The sequence below is a fragment of the Ambystoma mexicanum genome, chromosome 7p (genome assembly GCF_040938575.1).
Source record: "Ambystoma mexicanum isolate Mex_15411 chromosome 7p, UKY_AmexF1_1, whole genome shotgun sequence".
Classification (NCBI taxonomy): domain Eukaryota; kingdom Metazoa; phylum Chordata; class Amphibia; order Caudata; family Ambystomatidae; genus Ambystoma; species Ambystoma mexicanum.
This window is the reverse complement of record NC_090939.1, coordinates 948,979,522-948,992,269: the sequence shown is the minus strand read 5'-3', so window position 1 is coordinate 948,992,269 and position 12,748 is coordinate 948,979,522. Positions and strand designations below refer to the sequence as shown.

Here is a 12,748-nt window from a genome sequence, read left to right as displayed (position 1 = left end):
CGGGGCAACTCCAAAATCACCATATACCCCGATTACACTCAGTCGGTTCAGAAAGCTAGGAACTCTTTCGTCCCAATCAAGGCTAGACTGAGAAAACTAAATCTGAAATACATGCTACTTTACCCCTCTAGACTGAAAGTGATTCACAAGGGAAGGGCAATATTTCTGGAGACACCGGCGGCGGCCACTATGTGGATGGAACACAACAACCTGGCCGAGGTCCCCGCCGACTCTCCCCACGGACAACACAATGCTGACAGCCAGGGTTGACTCACGGATACCCTGACTAGGGAATCCATGCCCTCCTCAATAAACTTGAACTGCGAAGACGAGCCCCGATCTACCTGAAGCAAAACTACAAAAGAACATGCTAAACGATTGCGCGGCCCACCGGACCCCCCATGCATGGTTACGGACCACGTTCCCGCGAGGGACCAGTGCAGGCCAGTTGCCAGCACATACCCACTCGCGCTAGACACCCGGATGGGGACAGGCAGCGCGAGAGCACCCGAGCACCACACTGTTGTGACAGGAGCTGGGTGCACCAGTTATAATTGTTTCCTTCAAGTTACTGTTGTTCTAACGCCCCTACCTCTGAGAACTCTTACCTGCACCAAAACGAACCCAAAATCAAACATCGAGACAGCTCGCCCCTCACGGTCTGAACAGGTCATGGCTCGCGACAACAGACAATCAAGCCGCAATAAAGTGTGGGCAACCCTGCTGATAATCAGTGTGATCACACAATGGCATCAAAACCCAAGGTGATCACGTGGAATGTCAGGGGGATGGGGTCCTACCTCCGAAGAAACCGGATACACTCCTACCTGAAGAGGAAGAGAATATTGTTCGCTCTGCTGCAGGAAACGCACCTCTCCGCAGACTCCGCGGATAAGCTGACGAAATATTGGGGCGGCCAGGGGAACGGCTCATCCCATTCGAGATATGCACGAGGGGTGTACACGTGGGTGAGCCCGGACACCCCATTTCAACAACTGGGCATGGAGAAAGACAATGAAGGAAGATATCTGATAATGTGGGGCATGCTGGAGAACACTCGGCTATGCATAGTGAACTCATATTTCCCCCCACACGGTATCCCCTCCCACCTCAAGAATCTATGCGCCAAAATTATGCTCCACAGAGACCACACTCTAATATGGGGAGGTGACTTCAACTGTGTCATGAACGCCGAATTGGACAGGTCAACCACGCCACGCACACCCAACAACCTTTCCTCCGGAGCCCTCCGCAGAGCGGTGGAGGACTTACACGTGACCGACATCTGGCGGGACCTACACCCAGATGACAGATCCTACTCATTTTACTCGGCCCCCCACAACCTCCACACCAGGATAGACTACTTCTTCATTGACAATGAGCTAACCCCACAGGTTGAATCTGTTAACTACCTGGGTAGATCAATATCGGATCACTCCCCACTAATACTGCAACTCTGCTTGAGAGGCCCTAGACCTCCTATCCCGATGTGGCGCATGCCAACAGAGGCCTTGTCCGATCCTGCATTCAAAGAAACCCTAGCTGAGAAGCTTGAGGAATACATAGAATTTAATAAGGGCTCAGTCGTCAAATGGAGTACATTTTGGGAAGCAATGAAGGTGGTGACGAGGGACAGGTAATCGCCGAGGCAGGAGGGATTAGGAGGCAATTGAGACAGGAACTAGAGTCCGAGGAGGAAAAGATCAAGCACCTCGAAAACACTCTCCCCCCAACGATTGAGACGGAAACCAGGCTGAAGGAGAACAGGGAAGACTGTAGAATCGCATGGGAGAGGCTCTCGAAGTTCGACTTCTCTGCACGATCCGCGAAGGCACACAAAGAGGCGGACAAACCAGGCAGGATGCTAGCCTGGCTATGCAGGAAGGAACACCCGAGGATGGCTCTAAACCTGATTAAGGATAGCAAGGGCACCCCCCACAGGACACAGCAAGCAATAAACAACACCTTCTCTGACTACTACGCTGATTTATATGCCCACACCAACCGAATACCCGAGGCAGACATAAAAGATACCTTGGAGGAAGTCGGGCTACCCAAATTGAACCAGGACCAGAGAAGCACGCTGGGAGAGCCCATCACGCCCGAGGACATATCAGAGGCGATCAAATCCCTCTCCACGAACAAAACCCCCGGAATAGACGGCCTTACCCCGGAGTTCTACAAGGCATATGGGGACCTCCTATCCCCCATACTGCAAGAAGTTTACGCGGAGGCATACGAAACTGGAATATTACCGAGCAGCATGAGAGAGACCCTTATAGTCCCAATGCTTAAGCCTGGCAAACCACCCGAAAACTGCGACTCATACCGCCCGCTAGCGCTCCTGAACTACGACAGCAAAATACTAACGACCATACTGGCAAAAAGGCTTTCGAGAGTAATAGGAACCCTGGTACACGAAGATCAAACTGGCTTCGTCCCAGGACGCAACACCACGGCCAACTTGAGAAGACTTCAGCATGTGATAGCACAGACAGCCGAATCCACCGAAGACCTGGCTGTGCTGTCGCTAGATGCCATCAAGGCCTTCGACTCGATTTTCTGGGAGTGGCTGATCGAGACCCTGAGGGAATTCGGACTTGGCGAACAATTTGTCCGATGGATCGAGGTACTTTACAACAACCCAGTCGCGAGAGTGAAGACTGGCGGCACGATATCGGAGGCGTGGGCCATCCAGAGGGGAACCAGGCAGGGATGCCCCCTCTCCCCAATGCTGTACATCCTGGGCCTGGAACCGGTGGCGATCTACTTCAGGAAACAGCTCTTTGACGCAGGCATCAGCCTGGGCGGAACATACAATATCATCTCCCTATATGCCGACGACGTCCTTTTGTACCTACGAGACCCCCAGAGGAACGCCCCTACAGCCCTGGACATCCTAGACAATTTTGCGAAATACTCTGGGATAAAATTTAGCCGCCAGAAATCATGTTCCTTCCCCCTGGCTGGACTCAAAGGCAGGAACGCAGAGGAACTCCCTGTGATCGGGATCCAGTGGCAAGTGGAGGCGTTCCGCTACCTGGGCCTCACCATCAAGCATACGCCGGTCTCCACCCACGAATGCAACACGGAGGCGGCCATGTCCGGAGTACGCAGATCCACCAAATTCTGGTCGAAACTACCGCTATCCATGATGGGCAGAGTAGCAATAGCCAAAATGATAATATTGCCTAGATTTCTCTACTATTTCACTAACATAGCATACTATATCCCACCACCCTTCTTCAGGAAGCTAGAATCCCTGCTCAGGGACTTCCTTTGGGGTCGAACCAGGCACAAGCTCACGCTGAGCACCCTCACACTTCCCTGCGCCAAGGGTGGCGTCCAGCTTCCAGACTTCCAGAGGTATTACCTGGCGGCCCAGCTGACCCATGTCGCAAAATGGTTATGTGATGACCCTTCGGCAGAAATGAACCTTCTGCGCCAACTAACATCACCCATGCACCCTAAGGAACTAATATGGCACAAGCAAGCTGGGCCCTCGAACCTACCCATGATAGCACAGTTGGGGCGACAGATATGGGCAAAAGTCACCTCTATGCTTGGCCTACGGCACTCATACGCACCCGAGATCCCCATGCTGGCAGACGTATGCAAAACCCCCAGCGACCTATTGGCAATGAGGAGATGGGAGCACTATGGCCTTTACTCATGGGGAGACATGTTTACCGAAGGGCTGTTCAGGGAGTTTGAATCGCTCCAGCAGATAGACGGACTCGCCCCAGGACAATTCTTATGGTACCAGAAGGTGAGGCATGTTGCTAAAGAGAAATGGAACATATGGCCTGAGGAGCCGGACACACACCCCCTTGTGCAGGAGATGTATGGTGTCGGTGACGGCTGGAGACCGACGTCGAGGTTATACATCCAAATAAACGACAGGCCCAACCCAAGAAGCGCACATCTGAAAGAGAGGTGGGAGTCCGACTTAGGAGCCGAAATCACAGAGGGGGAATGGACGAGGGCCCTATCATACCCGAAGGAGATATCCAGGAATGCGAGGTTCAGGCTAATCCAACTTAATATCCTCTATAGAACCTACATGACCCCACACAGGATAGCCACATTCTCCGACAAGGTCGCCCCGACCTGCCCATGGTGCACTTCCGATCGTGCCGACATGATCCACATGTTCTGGTCCTGCCCTAAAGCACAGAAACTCTGGTCCGCCGCTGAACGGACCTGCAGGAGGGCCGGGCTGGAGATATACGAATGGACACCTAAGGAATGCCTCCTGGGCACCCATCCGAGGCTGAGTAAAACCAAACACTTGGTGAAGTTTATGGACATCGCATGTGTGCTCGCGAAGAGAACAATCGCCATGGCCTGGAAATCCCCGACTGGCCCCAGGTATGAACCCTGGATTAAGGAGATGCTAAGATGGACGGCAGCCGAAACCAGAGCGTGGGAAGAAGGGAATAGTCGAGGCGGAGAAGACCCGAGCACCACACTGGAGGCCTGGAAGGCCCTCCTGAGAGACTTGATTTTCTCAACGAGCCACAAACCCCCTTGAATCCACCCCTCCGAACGTTCTATGCAAGCTCGACCGAGAATCTGCGAAATCAAACCCACACTCCCCCCCCACACCACGCCCCAGTAACTCCAGCCAGACCCCACCAGACCCGAGACGAGGGTTCGAACAGGAACCAAGGAGCCCAACAACTCAGAGGACACATGTACAGTTAGTGTTACTATTGTTGTTTATCAGTTGTTTAATCTTACCAATGCTCAATACTGCATATATGTTATATACCAGGTGACTCAACCCTCACCATGTACATGATGTTTCTAATGCACATATATACATAAATGCCAATAAAAATATTTAAAAATAAAATAACATTTGCCAAAGCATTAAATTTTTGTTTCACTCACCGCTCGTATCGTTCCTCTCTGTATCCTCGGTATCACCGTCTTCGTTACCGCCTCTTCTAGTCTTTCGCCTGATCCACTGCCCGTAGGAATGGAAGGGTTTATGTTTGTAAAAAGGGTCCCTTCAAACCCACTGCAGTTTTTTGGACAAGTTTAAGCTATCATTGTGCATGGGAAGCTTCACAGTCTACTCGGCCGAATGGCGAAGGACTCGTGATATTGCAGAAGACCTAGAGTTACTTTGTGTCGACGGTCAACAGGTGTCTTATGAATAATCAATATTCAATAGTTGATGGTCAAAACCATCCTCTGCTACCAAGTGTACAGGAGGGCGGAGCAACCTCTGACAAGCCCATGGGATCAGAGCTCACCCTCAAGTACTTTAAGATGAGATAGCTGCACCTGGAGGGGGATGGGGTGCAGGATTCTCTTACTCCGACACCAATCAATAAGGACAACTCAATGGTTTGGCAAAGGGAAGTACGTTTAATGACAAGTGCAAAAAACGGGGAAACAATGGAAATCAACAGTGATGCGATCGCCCGTCTCGCTTCAACTCCCAAAATCTTCATTCAGACAGCAATAATTATAGCGAATTTTCATCATCGTTGACGTGTTACACTCAAAGTTTGTCATGCAATTATATTGGTCGGAAAAGGTAACTTAAGTATAGGTGCTATATCTGTATATGGTAACAGAGTGTGAGGATTGGATAACTATTATCGGGTGGGTGTCTATGCCCATCCCTCTACATCACTTTTGATAGACGTCACTACAAGTACGACGTCTCATTGGTTCTACTAGCTATAGGACCCTAGATTATTTGGTCCATTGTGATAGGGTAGGTTACACCCCTAGACATAAATCTCCACTTTAATTAGCAGCATGCAGAATGGACACCCAGATGCCCCAAGATTCACCCTGCCTCGAAACTGTAGCTTCTTATCAGGAAATGTTATGGCATCCTCGGGTTCTGGGTGACATCAGACGTTGGTACCTCTTCGCGCTTGTCTGGTCACGTGTTAGTTCACCGTGAATCTGCTACATTTTCCTTCTTTTTGTGTATTTGATTCTCCTTCGGCCTTGCCACTTGCCTGGGCCTCCTTATCTCAACCTTCACGGGGCAGGCTGCTACGCTCTTTCGATTCTTCGAAGTTGCTGCTCTCCTCCCTTCCTGGAGTTGACCTCGAATTCCCAGTATGAGCTGTTTCTTGCTCAGTTTCGATTCCGTCGTTCTTTATAGTTTTAGCTGGAATATGAATCTTGGCCTGTTTGACCCCTAGCAGCCTGGGGTTAATTCTGCTTTTGTAAAAGGGAGTCGCGCTTGTATAATGTACTTCGTTGAGGTAGATATATAGTTGGCGCTTGCCGCTCTATTCTTCTACTAAGCTTAGCAGGCCGTACTGTTTTCTCAGCTTCTTGCCTTCTAAGCCTATTTACAGGCGTTTAGCTAGTTGCATATTTTCATCCTTCTTTCATGGTTACGTTCTTTGTGTTGCAACATTGTTTCTTCTTTTAAGTCCATTACACCATTATTCCTTATATTTCGTCTTTACTTGCTTGTCGTTTCGTTCATTAGTACGCCTGTCAAGGCCCTTGTGTCGTCACCTTTCGCCTTCCATTAAGGCCCTTTGGGTTTCTTTGGGGACAGCTTGTAAGTAGTCTTCATTTTGTGTCAACTGCTAGTACGGTTGTCTTAACGGGTACCGTGCTGCCCACGTTTGCCTGGTTATAGGCACGTCAACAGGTATTGCTCTTCTGATGGGCACTGGGCAGAGCCCTACCGCTGCTCTCTGTTGATTTATTTGCTCCTCATATGTCACATATCTTGGCGAGTATGTTCCTGGTATCTCAAAATGGGTGGCTGGAGTGCAGGCCATATCTGGGACCTCCTCTACAGTCTCAAGTGACTGGATTGCGGGATGGGGGTGCAGGATAGTGGGACTGGGGTGCAAATTCACTACATGGATAAAAGAGTAGTACAGGATTGCAAAGGGGGCTGAAGGTGAGGTACTCTTCCGACCATAGAGGAGGCTCAAACCAGCCACTCGGATGGAGCTTCTGGAGAGCAGAGAGCTGACCACTGGTAGTGGCAGGAATTAGCATCCTTGGGTAAGTAGGATCCAGGCGGTTAATCCGCACTGGATACCCCTCCAAACCCTCGAAAGAAGGTGAATAGAAGTGAGTTGACATGCAGGAATTATAGCTTGGCCCTCAATACCATGTAAAGGTAACTGGAAAGTAGGAGTCTGTCAATGGAGGAGACGGGGGTGCATCTTGTAACATGCACAGAAGGTGGGTGCAGTGACCTGTGCGCTGTTAGTACTGTGGGGGCTGGGCAGGCATCATTTACGAGAAAGGTCCGGATCCAGGAATGACACAGGTACCCCAATGCGACATGAAAGAGACAACACTCCTGATCTGCCAGAACCATGGGAGCATGATGATAAAGATCTGTGGGTCCATGTGTGGAACCTGCTGTGGCACAGAAAGACTGGGAACTGCAATTTAATTTCTAATTGGCCACTCAGTTTCTCTGTCTCTGCTTCAGTCTCTCTGCAGTGGGCCAGCCGCACAGAGCTACCACTCTTAATCAGGCCTCTGGAGAGTAGCGACTGTACCTTTTTTGGCAGGGTAATGAGTGACAAAAACTAATTTGCGTTCACAAAAAGTTTCATGGGGATCGCTATCCTGATTAGAAAATATCTACAGCTGCAGCTGCTTTAAGGCAAAGGTGATAATGGCAGATACTTCCTGTGAGGAATTTGACCATCCGCACGGGGAGTGTGCGCTCACCTGGGCTTTTTTAAAGTTTTATAATTAAAATGATTGATGGGAGATCAACCTCAGAAAATGTGTGGGGCTAATCCACACACATTTGCTTGTTGCACAACAAACACATAGTCAAGTGTATTCCAGGGGGGGGCACAACCTACAGGCGCAGTCCTCCCTGTCACATTTAGCTGGAATGTGACAGCCATGGGTACATCAAAGCATCTCTGAAGACGGAAGGCAACACCTTCCTCCGGCCATGGCCAGCCTAATTAAAATATCAAATGCTCCATGGATCCACCCTGTTCTATTGTCAAAGTTCTGTGTGATGGCAGCATATACTGATGAGAGTTAAATGAAAACAGGCCTGTGAAGAGGCCTGATCAAAGAAGTAACACAAGGGACAGGAAACAGCAGCACCTCTTTGATATGCAATGTGTCAGCTTGAAGCTAGCTCCCAACCCTCTGTGTGAAGGGCAGTGAATGTCATGTCTGGGAAAACTGTTTACAGTAGGCAACCTCTTCAGGGAATCCCCTTTCAGAGGGAAGAAGTATGTGATTTGATGGAGACAGAAAGTCTGTTCTTGCCACAAACTTCAAGGGAGACCTGCGCTTTGATCAGGAGTCACTGAGAGCTCAATTAAGTAGAGAGACACTTTGATCCACAACAGACAGGAAGAGGGGTGGGACTTAGTCGTGCATGTTGTCAACCCTTACCTTTCCTGTTGCAAAGCACCCTGGTTATGACCACACGCATAACAGAAGATTGTTGGTGGGGACCAAAGATTGGTTCATTAAGGGCCCATTTGGCTTTAAAAGAGGGCTGAACCCCTCACTTAGCGGATCATCTGACTACTTCAAAAGGAGTAAGAAGAAGGACTCATTTGGACTCTTGCTGAAAGTACAGTCTGCCTTACAGTTTCCGCCAGTGAAGGAAGGCCTGGGTTTACAAGAAGGAAGCAAGATCCCTCTCCTAAACATCTCCCAGGGAACTAGACTCAGAGGACCCATCCTGCAGCTTCAGAACTGGTCCCCAGACAGCACACAACATGCCCTGCTAGTTTCTGCCAGCAAGCTTCCTAGGTGGGAATTGCCAGAGAGTCTCTGAACAAAAGACAAGGCTGTTGCCTGCAAACACTCTCCTCAGCTTTGGGCTGTCCACCTTAGAGGACCACACGAGCCCTCTGAAGAAGCTAGTAGGAGTGGCACAACAAACATCAACCAGCGTCCCTCTTTTAAGGACATTTACGAGACAGTCGAGCCCTTGAACCACAGCCGGCTGCACCACTGACTGTTGTCACGCTGCAGTCACTAAAGCCATCTGAGACACCTCAGCCAGCATTCCAGACCCGCCAAACAGCACAGAGACAATAATTCTTGACCCTGAGCCGCCGTGTAGGCCAGACTGCAGCCGTTCGTCGAGCCTTGCTTGCCAAACTGCCTGCCGCCTGATACCTGCAGCTGACTCCTGCTTTGAACTCTGTCGCAGGAGCTGCAAAGCGTTCTGGAACTGACTCGATGCTGTTGAGCATCAAGATCATCTCAAGCACCAGGTACATTGTAGTTCTGCATCTCTGGTCCTTCTCCAAAGGCCCCTAGTGACATTTATGACCCCTTGCTCCCTTGGTGCTGAAACCAAATAACCTTCAACAGTTAAGACTTTACCGACTACCCTCCTTCCAGTATCCAGAGTGCATCCCTTTCCTTCATGAAACTGTCTGTCCTTTGCGTTCCTTTACAGAGTGGGTTGTATTTTGTAGTATGCTAGAACTTTTTGTTGTAATAATAAAGTAGATATTTGTATACAACCTTGACTGGATAGTAGCTTTTATCATTGGGTAATAATTGTATTTTTGCTGTGTTGCAAATAACCAACGATCCACGACCTTGCGGAGATAAGCCTGCCGGTTCATCCACGTTACCAAAATTGGACAAGGAGGTTTATAATTTACTTGTGTTTCTAATCTGTTTGGATCCCTTCTGGTATATTGGAGGTGTGTGGCTGATGGATGGTTTAGAAACTGATATTCATCCCTGCACCACTGGTGCCCCAGAAGTTGATTTGTCACATTGGTGGCAAGCGGTCGGATCAGTTGGAGCCTTGCGCACAGCTTAGTCACCCAACGATAAAAGTACTGTTGCAGGCAACATTTAGTCACTGCTAGGTATTAGTAATAGTCGTGGATCTTGACATGTAGACTGTAAAAGGAAGGACCAAGGATGTCCTGCGCGTTTTATGTCAAGAGAGGGGACTTCCCCATAGTGATAAGGTTAATAAACCTGAGTTGCTGACCAGGCTCCAAGATTGGTAGAAGCGAGGGCGGTTGGGGAGAAGGCCACAGAGGACGGGCTAGGCCCTGTGTACCTGAACGGACAAGACCTTCCGGAGGGGGAAAGTGCAGCATCCTGCAGGTTCCAGGCTCTAAGTGGGCCAGTAATTTTTCTGGCTGTTAATGAGGTTAATGAAGTTGCGGTTAGGAAGCTCCTGCTCGAGGAGAAGAGACTAGTGCTAGAGGAACAGAAACAGCAGGACAAGGTCACCATAGAGCGGGACAGGGCCACCATAGAGCTGTGCAAGCTTTTGCTTGAAGAGAAGAAAGATGCCAACAGATCCACCTCTAGCAAAAGCAGCAGTGGTGGCTCACACCAGAGTGCCCGGAATAAGCCCCGGCAGCACATTCCCAAAGACTTACTGCAGGATTATGAAGTGGGGAGGTATATTTTTGACTAGTTTGAAGCGCTCAAACTGTCTTACCGGCTACAGGAGGTGGATGAGGTACTGTGGGGTGCAGCTCTGATGAGTTGCTTACCGACACCAGTGACTGATGCAATTCTTCCTTTAACTCCTGAGGATAAACCCCTTTATGGGAGCATGAAGGCAGCCCTCCTCAGGAAGTTCTGTAAAATCTCAGAACAGTATCTCAAGAGCGTCAGAGAGCTTAGAAAGAAAAGCGGGCAGACATTTGAAGCGTTCACACACTTGTGATTGAAATATCTGAGCGGGTGGATGACTGGTAACAAAGTTGACACATTTAAAGGGATGTACAATTTGATTGCGTGTGAGCATATATTGAAAAATTGTGAAGTTGACCTACACCAGCATCTTGCGGACAAGACTAGCACAGACCCTAGAGATCTTGCAAAGGCTGCAGACAGGTTTGTGAGTACTCAAGTCCAGACAAATGCTCAGGCAAGCACACCCAAACTGGAACAGAAGTCGGCAGAATTAGATCCCACAGAAGAACGACAAGTTGACATCCCTGAATATGTAGAATTTAAACCCAAGAGTACATTCACAGCCCCTATTAACGTACCATCTATCGAGATATTTGAAGAAATTGTGCTAACTGATATACAAAAACTACACTTTGGGATACCAAAGTATACCAAGCTAAATAGGGGTGAATTGTCACAAATTCGTACCTTGTACTCAGACACCAACATCACCATCTGCCCAGCTGACAAGGGAGGAGCATTGGTAATTCTTACTACAATTGATTATCTAAATGAATGTGAATGACAACTAAAATATACAACCATTTATGCAAAATTAGAGCATGATTCAACGAATGAGATCATGATGGACCTAGAAACAATGCTGAAGTCGGCAGAGGAAATGGAGTGGATCTTGTCTAAGACTAAAGCTTTTCTATTTACGGCACATCCTAAAATACCTCATTTATACTTACTCCCTAAAATACACAAGAGCTTGATAAACTCACCAGGAAAACTTATAGTGGCAGCAACAGGAGGCCTCTTACAACCATTAGGCACATACATTGACTTCTTTTTACAACCTCTAATACAGAAAACATTGACATAAATAAAAGACAGTACCCACTTTTTACAATCTTTCAACTCAGTACAACTAACATATGAAGATATTGTATTTACTTAAACGCAGATTGTAGGGAGGGGAACGAAGAAACAACGTTGGGAAAGTGTCAAGGCACGACCCGAGAGAGAGGTATCGCATGGGAGACCTTGATTAAACCAAGAAATCTTCATAACATCGCAGCTCTATTTCCGAAGCAAAAGAACATTCCAACTTGGGAGAGCTTGAATGCAAAAGCTACCCTAGATTACATCTTTGTGTCGACAGAATTCCTACCCAGAATTGAGGAATACAAAGTTCAAAGAACCACACACAGTGATCATAATTTGCTGACATGTAAATGGACAGGATCACAAACAGAAAATCATGTGTACAAACACAATCTCGAAATAAACAACCAGCAATCTAGAGTCCGTCTAACAGAAGAAGATGTAAAAACGATAACAGCAAGATATAAACTTCCAGATGAAGCCCAAGGACAAGTACCACAAATTCGACCGAACTACCTACCATTGCTAATGCCATATAAAAAACCAGCGAGGAGTCAACAGAAGAAAATGTAAAATGCATTGCACACAGATGATAAACTGGTGGTTGAAAGAAGAAAAGTGGTGAGGAGGTTAAGAAAAATTGCAATAAAAAGAGACCAGCAGGAAGACTGGGAAAACTGGCAGATGGAGGCTAAGAAATATAATCAGTGGCTAAAGCAACATAGATTACGGATGTACCAACAAGACGCGGAAAGTATGTTGAAAAGTCTTGCCTCAAAGAAAACAAGCGATTTCTGGAGAATAATCAAAGCAACAAATCCCTCGAAGCCACCGGAACTGACAAATCAAGTCCCTGAGTCAAGTTGGAAAGCATATCTAACGGCACAATTTGAGCGACCGAAAACACAAACAACTAAAGGATTATCGGACCCGACAGCCACTTGGGTGAACGTGGCAAACGCTACAGACATTGAAAGGACTATCAAAAACTTAAAAACATCAAGGGCCCCCGGACCCGACGGGTTGTCAAATGTCGACCTAAAGCAATCGGCGAACGCTTGGGCAGTGATAATAAGCAAAATCTTCTCACATTGTGCCCAGACAAAAATGGTCCCGGAAACATGGCTAAAGGCCATAATTGTGCCAGTGTATAAAAAAGGCGAAAGAGAAGACCCGGAAAGCTACAGGCCCATAGCGCTGTTAGACATTGTGGGCAAAATCTATGCAACCCAGCTGTTGATCCATTTCAGAACATGGG

At 48.2% G+C, this 12,748-nt stretch overlaps 1 protein-coding gene across 1 annotated transcript in view; it reads right to left on the bottom strand.

The window, feature by feature from the left end:
- The window catches only part of LOC138526476 (organic solute transporter subunit alpha-like), a 428,149-nt gene that overhangs the window by 189,418 nt on the left and 225,983 nt on the right, over positions 1-12,748 (bottom strand). The gene's annotated exons all lie outside the window — the stretch shown is intronic.